The sequence below is a fragment of the Lolium rigidum genome, chromosome 7 (assembly GCF_022539505.1).
Source record: "Lolium rigidum isolate FL_2022 chromosome 7, APGP_CSIRO_Lrig_0.1, whole genome shotgun sequence".
In the NCBI taxonomy this organism is placed as follows: Eukaryota; Viridiplantae; Streptophyta; class Magnoliopsida; order Poales; family Poaceae; genus Lolium; species Lolium rigidum.
The window spans coordinates 322,016,207-322,026,784 of NC_061514.1; the positions used below are offsets into that span (position 1 = coordinate 322,016,207).

At 42.1% G+C, this 10,578-nt stretch overlaps 1 pseudogene; it reads left to right on the forward strand.

Moving 5' to 3' along the window:
• Window positions 1-274: 274 nt before the first annotated feature.
• On the forward strand, window positions 275-10,357 carry LOC124673286 (annotated as a pseudogene).
• Window positions 10,358-10,578: the final 221 nt, after the last annotated feature.

The window sequence follows — 10,578 nt, forward strand, 5'->3', positions numbered from 1 at the left end:
GGTCTCAACACTTGATCGGTGGAGAAGGACCTGATTGCTTTTTAGATTTTCTTTCTAGGGTTCTGTTTGTAAAAGGCAAGGACTATGTTGTGTTATGTTGTTATCCAAGGGCCCTCTCTGTAATATGTATGCCCACTGTTAAAAAAAAGTTTTCTTGCGAGGAGGCCAATCGGACCGTCTGAAAAGGAGATGATCGGACGGCGGGGAGCATAGCCCAAACCCGCTGCTCTGCTCCCGTCTCCACCTTCAACTCCGGCGCCCCGTTCCGCCGCCACCGCCGCCGCCGTTGCGGGCCTCCGGGCCGCAACCGCCGACCAGATGGTAAGCTCCTCCACCCCCTCTCACCGTCCCTCACTGGACCGCCCGAATCCGGCGAGTTCGATCTGTCTCGCGAACTAAACCCATCCCGAGAAACCCTAGCGTGTGGTGTGGCCGCTCTTGCTCACGCTTTGCTTTCCGTGACCCCCGCTTCCCCATGGCGCAGGATTACCTCAAGACGGTGGTGCCGTCGCAGCTAATGGCCGAGCGCGGCGCCAACCTCGTCGTCATCAACCCAGGTGCGCTCCCCCCCGCCCCCCTCCGCACTAATCGCTCGGCCCGTCTTCCCGTTGTGCATTTGTCTTCGCTGTTCCGTTCTGAAAATTCACGCTTGTTTGCCTCTTATTGGTGGTAATCTTCGAGCTATGGCCACTGCCAACTGATCCAGCATCTGTCCTCTGCAGGATCTACAAACGTGCGCATGGGGTTTGCGAGTCAGGACGTGCCGTTCAATGTGCCGCACTGCATTGCCCGGCACAAGAGCGATGCGGGAAAGCTGTCGGTGCGAGACCAGGTGATGCAGATACAGGCCTTGTTCTCCCCTGTTCTTGGCCCCGTAGTTGCGTTGGAATGTCTTAATTAGCTTCGGTATGTGACTGCTGTTTCTGTTTCAGAGGCTCAACTGCCGTGCTGGGTCAACGCACAACGCAGAGCGGGAGAAGGCATATGATATTGTAAAAATAAGCTTCTCATCATCTCTTTGTATTATGTTTGCCACTCGAGCTAATTTGGCGCGACTCGTGCAGATAGCTTCGCTACTGAAGATCCCATTTCTGACGGAAGTGTCGTCTTCAGAGAACCAACCCTTACCTCCTAAGGTACTATGTACTACCTCTGTTCTCAAGGAGTTGCTTGGTCTGTCTTATCTGGTTTCAGTGCTACACTTGAGCAGTGAAATAAGAATTACCTAAATTTACTGAAGAAACATTGGCCATATGCTCCATCTTGTTCTGGTTGCTAAAAATGGCACTTTTGGACCCAAATTATTATTTTTATCTTGTATATAGAATGGGGAAAAAAAACTTATCATGGAGTGGAGCCATTTCATTGATGCTGAGCTTCTGCTCTCGCCTCCTTTTGGTTCTTAGCGACGTAGAGTTTACAAAGCATTGGAACTTAATTAGCTTGAAAATGGGAATTTTAACACGAGAAAGCATTATTGAAGCTGATGTGAAATTTTCATTGCACTTATAGATGAGAAAATACTGCCCTGCTCATTATTCCCACCCAATTGTGCATACAGTCCCGATCACGAGAAACCGATATTTATCCAGTTCGCTCAGGAACATACAGCAGGTGGGAGGAATGGAACTTCGGGACTTATTTGCCCTAAAGCCTAACCTTAAGCTGTATTCCTAATCCTAGTAAGCTGAAGCCAGGGACAGAAGAATATAAAGTATCTTAGGCTTATTTGATAAGCCTGAGGCCATTTCCCCATGGAGAACGAAGGCAACAAAAATGCCGATGCTTATGGGGCATTGTGACTTATATCTGTCGTGTCGTTCTTATAACTTATAAGTTCAACAGGCTACTTGATAGGTAAACTTAGCATCTTGCAATGGTTGCTGTAGCTATTCGTGAAAATATGGGTATTTTGTCAAATGTCTGTATTGGAATGTTGTACAGTAAGGGTGTGACATAGATTTACATATGAATACTCTAAATTGTGTTAAAATGGAATCATCAGTTCATCCACCCTCTTCCGAACTATAGAAAGTTATCTATCAGAGTTTGAGAATTATTGTCATTTCTTGCAACCATAAACTACACCTTCTTGATGCGAGGATATATATATATTAGATGATTTCGTACCAATGTTCTTGGCACATATTTCTTTTTATGTACAAAGGTCACTTCATGCCCTCTGTGTGCTGATCTGGTTATATTCACCGCTTCAGATGGGACGTGTTGATGGTATTTCTTCACAGCAGAACAAAGATGATAACAAACTTAATTGGACAGATGTGTTGGACAGAAGTATCAAATCATCAACGTCGATCGGTACTTTTCTGATCTTTGGTACTTCTATTCTTTTTCAATTTTGGAGTCATCTGTTTGTTTTTTGACCTGGAAGTCATCTGTTGTTAATAAAAGTCAAAAGCATACTTATGTTTTGGAGATATGCTTGAATTTTATTTAGAAGGATGCTGTATTTTTTGCTACCTCTGACGTGTAACATCACTCCTCAATTAGTGGTGGCCTGTGTGATTAATGCGCATGGTTGTGGTTGATTTTGCACCACATTGTTATTTTTCAAGAGTTTGGTCAGCATATATATATTTCCACATTAACCTATTTGTGTAAAACAAGGACAAATCCTAAGTGAGTTGTTATATTTATGTGTGGCCTGTTTTATCTCCTATGTGGTGTTGGTGCTTTAGTGTGGACCTTTGGATGTTACATTGGGACACTATGAATGTCTTTTGTTGGAGCTAGCTAGTTCTGAAGTCTAGGGGACTGAAGTTCAGTTATGTTAGACACTTAGATGTTGCTTTGGTATGAGATCTACATATTTTTTGCTCCTATCTCTTCTTGCATGGCATGTGACTCACAACGAGATCTCATCAGTGACCACTTTTTGTTTAGTTGCTTTGCATAGATTTAATGGAATAATTGAAATTATATTTTTTTTGCGAATTGAAATTATATCATTGATCATTTTCTGGCTAGCTGTTCCTGTAATCAAAGCTACTTAGTTATGCTCAGTTTTTTGTGTTTTGAACAGTAGATTGAAAGAAAAGTTCTGCACCATTGTAAAATAGCTTATATTCACAGAACATCTTTTGATGTCGAAAATATTGATGACCTTGGCCAGAAAGTTCAGATGCTGATGAAGATCCTTTGCAAAGCACATCTGATGGTGGTAACAGGCCTAACTCTGAAGAAATCAAGTACAAGGAAATGATATTTGGAGAGGATGCTTTGAAAATCCCTCCTTCTGCGCCATACTGTTTGAGTCGCCCGATCAGGAGAGGCCATTTTAATATTTCTCAGAATTATCAGTTACATCAGGTATGCCTCTATATTACCGATTATCCTTTTCCTAAAAAAATCAGTTAGTCGTTGTAATGTTTCTCTTGGTATGTGTTAATGCTGCTCTTAAAATGGGAATGGGAAGTTCCATTTCAGTTCAACAGCTGAGGCTTTCAATTTTTACGTTGTTAGTTCTATAAATATTTAAGCTAAAAAATGTTTCTATTAATGCTGAGTAGGGTGTATGTATTGTTTTGGCTTCATAGTAACTATTTCTTGCAAAATTGTGTCCCGGGGATAAAAATGTGAATCAGAACTGTGCTAGGATTTTGGTGAACTCAGTTGCAAATCTTTATTGAAGTTTATAGAAACAGCAGGGTGGTAACCTGCTGCAATGTACTGAAGAAGGCTTTAACCCGATTCACTTCCATCTGAAACAATTAGCAGGAACAAGTTGAATTTTTTACCTATTTCCCGTCACGCCAATGTTTCAGCTGCCAAACCTAAACAAATCTTCATGAAAACATTTCTAGCTCCAGCTGTACATTGAAAGAGTTGAGTCTCTCAACTCCGTAGCTAACTACTTATACTTCTCTGGTTGTTTCACACAACACACGGGATACACAGTGTTTGGCCTCGGACTGTTTCACACAGCCGAGCTTTTCTTCTCTCTGTATTCTCTTCTCAAAAGGAAACATGCTTACATTGCCTTAAATAGGCCACACACGCACCCACTAACTCCACTAATCTCTCCACTAACTCATGCATGACTTAAACGTCTCCTAGAATCACTCTAGGCAGCACAGGACCCGGTCACAGCTAGCTAACAGACTCCACACGCGCTGATTAAGCATCTACACCGAGTCTCACGGCAGCTCCTTGGCCTCAATACTGATCCATGCAAAACTGCTTCACACGGACTGCATCGTCAGCTTCACGCCGTACTTTGCCTCTCTTCGTGCATGGACTCCTATTTGAAACCATCAGCGACATGTAGCTGCAAACCTATACTGACACGACTCTACATGCAACTACAAAATAAATATGCAGATACATATATCAAGATTAGACCCAACAATCAACCCCCTAATCTTGATATCTTTTCTTGACTTCTCTTCAAAGCAGCGCTGTTTCGTCATCGGCGTAGCCTTTAGCCAGCAAGGCTTTCTCTTCCTTCTTCTTTTCAGGACATTCCCAAGCAAAATGCCCAAATTCATCACGGTTATAGCCCCGTACCTCACTCTTGTCCCGGCGGCCTCCGGCCACGGCCACGACCGCGGCCACGTCCTCCGGACATGCCATGTCCCCTCGCCATGAGGAGTTTCTCTTCTCCACCTTCCTCCTCTTGTCCCTTGAGGAGTTCTTCATGTGCCTTCGGTGACCCAATGGCCTCCTCCATGGACATCTTGTTCACGTCACGAGAACAGCCCAATGGATGAAGCGACGTTGATGTACTTCTTGGAGACGACTCGCAGCAGCTTCTTCACGACGTACTTCTCCTCCATCGGATCTCCAAGCTCGCGGATACGCCCCACGAGCGTCGTGAACTTCGCTGCAAAATCATCTACGGACTCTGCATAAGACATCTTGAGGCCATCAAATTCCGAGCGCAAGGATTGGATCCTCGCCTCCCGGACGCGCTCGACGCCGACATGCATGGAGCGCAGCGCCGCCCACACCTCCGCTGCGGTCTCCTTCTCCGCAACTCGCAGCAGCGTCTCATCGTCGATGCCTTGGGAGATGATGGTCATGGCCATCTCCTCCTTGCTCCCGGCAGCCTCCTCCTTGGACGAGCTGTCCGGATCAACGGCACTCCATGCCCCGTGTACTCGCGGGATGTACTTCATCCTCATGGCCCATGCCGCGAAGTTGGTCCTGGTCAGCAGCGGCAGCGACACCTTGCCGGCGGCCGCCGCCGTCGCCCGCCGCCGCGCCGCCTACACCGGCCGTCACCATGGCTCCACTCGCCTCCGCTGCGCCACGCGGCATCGTCTTCGTCCGGCTCTGATACCAAATGAAAGAGTTGAGTCTCTCAACTCCGTAGCTAGCTACTTATACTTCTCTGGTTGTTTCACACAACACACGGGATACACGAGTGTTTGGCCTCGGACTGTTTCACACAGCCGAGCTTTTCTTCTCTCTGTATTCTCTTCTCAAAAGGAAACATGCTTACATTGCCTTAAATAGGCCACACACGCACCCACTAACTCCACTAATCTCTCCACTAACTCATGGATGACTTAAACGTCTCCTAGAATCACTCTAGGCAGCACAGGACCCGGTCACAGCTAGCTAACAGACTCCACACGCGCTGATTAAGCAGCTACACCGAGTCTCACGGCAGCTCCTTGGCCTCAATACTGATCCATGCAAAACCGCTTCACACGGACTGCATCGTCAGCTTCACGCCGTACTTTGCCTCTCTTCGTGCATGGACTCCTATTTGAAACCATCAGCGACATGTAGCTGCAAACCTATACTGACACGACTCTACATGCAACTACAAAATAAATATGCAGATACATATATCAAGATTAGACCCAACATACATCTTGGTTAGTTTGACTGAACCTTATTTATATGAACTATGGAACATACCTTTCTGCTTTCCAGCTTATACTTCCTGCCTGTTCCTAGTTTTGCTGTTGCTGCACTGGTAAGTGGTAACACATAAAATTGAGCAGTTTATTCTGCCAACAAGGTAGCGGTCAAGTTTAAATATAAAGCCTTCTGGTTTAATAGTGCAGGGTATTTTTTTTATTGCATGTGCTTCCTGCCAATGATAAACGAGGAAGAAAGGCTAAGAATTAGGTGCATGACTTGAAACCCTGGCTTTCCAATTTAGGAAAATTGAGTTCAAAACCACTAAGCTGGATTACTTACCTTCGTTGAATTTGATGGTATCTGGCTACAAAAGAGACGAGGCACATGATAACTCCGTGTTTTTGAACTTGTTATGAAACCTATGTGTGTCCACAGTATTTCTCCATCTATATAGCATCTTAACGGTGGATGATTTGAAAAAACAAATATTATGTTGCAGGTTTTAGAAGATTTACGCACTATTTGGAACTGGATGTTGATAGAGAAGTTGCATATCAACCCAAAGGATCGAAATCTATATTCTGTAATTCTTGTTCTCGCGGAGACATTTGACAACCGAGGTATTTCTCCTTTCATGTAAAACTATCTTGATGTGTAGCGGCATAGCGGGATGTCATGTTTGATGCTTTGTTTGTTTAGGTGAAGCTTATAGTGTCGATGTTTAATCCTTTCTTTCTTACCTCTTACCAACTCAAAATCTGTTCATTCAACATGAATTTATAATGCTACGAAGAACACACTTTCTAAGATGAGAAAAATCTACACCTGCATTCTTCCATGAAATACATGCTGTTATAGAATATAATTTAACATGCAGTTATAGAATAGGATTTAACAATCTCAATTATTTGGGCCTTTGACAAACTTGTGGACATGATGTAAATAGCACATGGTGTATTCATGTAGTGATGGTGCATTCTTTTCAGTCCCTGGTTTGGTCTGACAACCTTTGCTGATTGATATTTGGCTGATCTGTGGTGCTACTGTTGTATATTGATGTATCCATGATCCATTATTCCATTAGTGAGTAGCATCGAATTGATGAATCATCATTAGAAAATCATGAACACATAGTTCACAGATGTCTCTTACACTGTTTGCTTTATCTTTTTTCAACACTTTTTACAGTTCGACTGCAAAGTGCAGTCTCAACTGCATAAGGATGATTTTCTTGTTTTTAATTGCAAAAAAATTAATATATTCCATCAATGTCAGAAATAAAAGAGATGCTGTCCATTGTACTTGGCGATTTGGGGTTTAGCTCAGCAGTTGTACACCAGGTTCGTCTTTGCTATCAATCATCTATCGTTTAGCATTTACTTCCTCTTACATTCTGACTGCAAGGTTTTTTCCTTCATTTGCAATTGCTAAGCAACTAATTGGATTATTCATCACAAAATGGGACATCTTGATATTTTTTGTAACTATACTTCCAAGGATGCTAGGATAATTTTCTCAACTGCGATATTATTGTACTAGGCTAACCACTAAATGTTTTACTCCTGCATGTCAAAATATAATTACGTCTGAGTTTTTCCTAATCAAACTTTGTAAAGATCGGTCAAGTTTTCAGGAAAAAATTCGACATAATACCAAATAAATATAATGTGAAAATATGTTTAATCATGGATCTGATGAAAGATGTACCTTTATTAGTAAGTACTCCCTCCCTTTCTTTATATAAGGCATATGGGGATTATGGAGGACATGAAACCAAGATAACAGTAGAGAGAAATGGTATGGTACGGCTTGACACTGCTTGGCGGTGCTAGCTATTCTGCATTAACACCAGGTCATGTTTTGTTAGCGGTTTGGTGCATAAAATCAGTACTGATTAACCTTTCATTCTAGTTGGTCGACATTAATATTATGCAGCGACAGCAGGGTTTTTGTTCTTGTGCTTTAAATCTGGTATACTGTACACCTGGAGTTAGCCCATTTCTGGAGTTGCTAATGAGAAACTACAGCTCTATACCTTCATTTTGGTTAACAGTATCTACTTAGCAGACTCCTTGTGGAGACATAACCAAGCTTTTGTATCTAATGATTTACGAATTGAAACATGAAAAATATTGCACACCATTATTTACTCTACATATGCCAATTTTTTATTAGGAAGCTCTAGCTGCAGCATTTGGGAATGGTTTGTCGACAACTTGTGTGGTCAACATTGGTGCTCAAGTTACACAAGTAGTTTGTGTTGAGGTAATAACAATAGCAATTTATATTAATTTTGACCCGTATCCTGAATGTTGGGTACTCCCTCGATCTCTTTTAATTGACTCGGATTTAGTACAAAGTTGTACTAAATCCAAGTCAATCAAAGGGATCGGAGGGAGATACCTTTCTTTAGTTTCCTAGAAAGCGCCACTTAAGATTAGATAGCATCATATCAATGTATTGTCTTCCCTGAATCTTTGCAGGATGGAGTAGCTTTGCCCCATACAGCTTTGGCACTTCCATATGGTGGAGATGTATGTTCTAAAACTAAGTTTCTGACCTAGACAACATATTTCAGTTAGTTGGGTAATCCTGTTGTTCATGAGCATTCTATACGTATAATTTGTTGCATTGGAGAAGCTGTTGTTCTATTTTCACATACTGTTATCTATTGTATCATGCATCCAGTCCCTTTATTTTCCGTAAAAAAGGTTCATCTCTTGCCACATTTTTCCCACTAGGAAAGATCAAAGATGCACCTTTTAGTTTCTTCATCTATCATCTTACAAATACGAGCAACAATCTATTCCTTCCAAATATTTTCTCGGTTGAAATTCTACTTTACTTTGGTTTCAAAAAACGGTGCCACTAGCACCGCAAAGGGGAACATCTGGCAAAGTATCATGCCATCAGTGAGCCCTCCATTAGGTTTGGAAACTGACTTTAGTGTTCTTACATTCTTCCTCTTTGGCTGTGCCCATGTGCATTACTCACGTCATGCAAGTTGATGGGCAAGGTAGCACCACAGCCTGACTACATGAGGACCAGCACTGCTACCTTCTGTTTGGACTCAACAGAGTAGCCTACACAAAACTCAACTGAACCTGGAGACTCAACCAGAACTCATTGGCACTCACCACGACAAATCGTTTATTGGGGGCTTGAATCCTTAGCGCCAAGGAGAGGAAGGCCGGAAGAGCGTGTGGATTTTGGGGGTTTTGGCTTTAACATAATAAATCTCTCAACCATTACAGCGACAGTATTTTCGTTGATTTATTTGGCCTTTGTGATGACATGATCTGTCAAAAGATGACTGAAATAGTACATTTGTGTAAATATCATTCATTGTGATGGCACCTGAGCTAGTTAACATGATTGCTGCCGTCTGTTATCAGATGATCTATATACAGAGGATCTTTATATAACTGCATGAGTTGCTTTTATGGCTTTTGAATGTCAATTGCTTGTGTTGTGCACCATTATTTCATAATGTACTGCACTTCTTTTTGCCAAACTTACCAAGTACAGGCTTTTCCTTTTATTTTGTAGGACATATCCAGATGCCTACTTTGGGTTCAACATCGTCATCGCACATGGCCAAGCTTTAAAAACTGAACCCATGAAGAGGCCCATGGATATGTTAATGCTCAACAAGATAAAAGAGGCATATAGCCAAATAAGGGTAAGTGATTATTATAATCTTTACTAAATATTGAAAGCTCATGTGTGTAAAGGAATTCATTGTTGGACAGTCTGCTTGTGCTTCAGTGTGTGAGCTCTGTCCTATTTTCTCAAGCATAGTTAAACCGACCTTGGGGAAACATTTAGACATGGGGCTTAGGCAGAATGAATAATCTAAGATGACTTGATAGCATGGGGTTATAATTTGCTGATGACATAGGGCCGCATATCTCTTATTACTACCATACATGTAAGTCATGAATCTCTAGGAAGACAGATATCTGGTGTGGAGCTATCCTATTTGCTTAAGTGCTGCTCGTGTTGATCATTATTATTAGTTTTGTTACCTTAACATTGTCAGACCTTTCCCTTTCATTCTTTATCTGTACATCTTTCTTCAGTTCAGACTCATATTATGTTGTATGTTCACCTCTTAGTCATGAAATACAAGCATCTGTGTATTAGCCTATGACGTCATGAAATACAATCATTTTCTTGGGTATGAGATGGCAAATTCATTGTAAACGTAGACTACATACATTTACATGGTATGTACCACCACACTGTCACTGGGAATTGTTTGAATAGAAATGGACAAAACTAGTGATGCACAGTAAGAACTTTGTGTCTTTTCAGTGAGGGGACAGATGCTCGAAGCCATGACCCCCAGTTGCATGAGTGCCTCTGGGCCAGAACTTCAATTTTTTATTCTCTACACTCGAATGATATTATTATTTTAGTTGAGGTAGAATTCTTCTGTTAAACTTATTGTGGTCCATTTTTTTTCCAGAGTGGGAGTTTCGATGCTGTTGCCCATGTTCAAGTTAACATGAGCACATGAAAAATCTGTTGAACGGGCAGAAGACTAGGGTTGTCAGCTCTCAGTGTAAGTTTTTCTAATGTGTGCATCTTCTCCATTTTATCTGTTGTGGGCAGAGGGAAAAAGAAAGCCATGCAAGGCTCATCCTGCCCCTCTCAACAATGTGTAAACTCTAGTAGTGGTGGATGAGTTGTGGTTGGAAAAGTAATTCTACATTTTTCTAATAAATTGGATGTATCTAC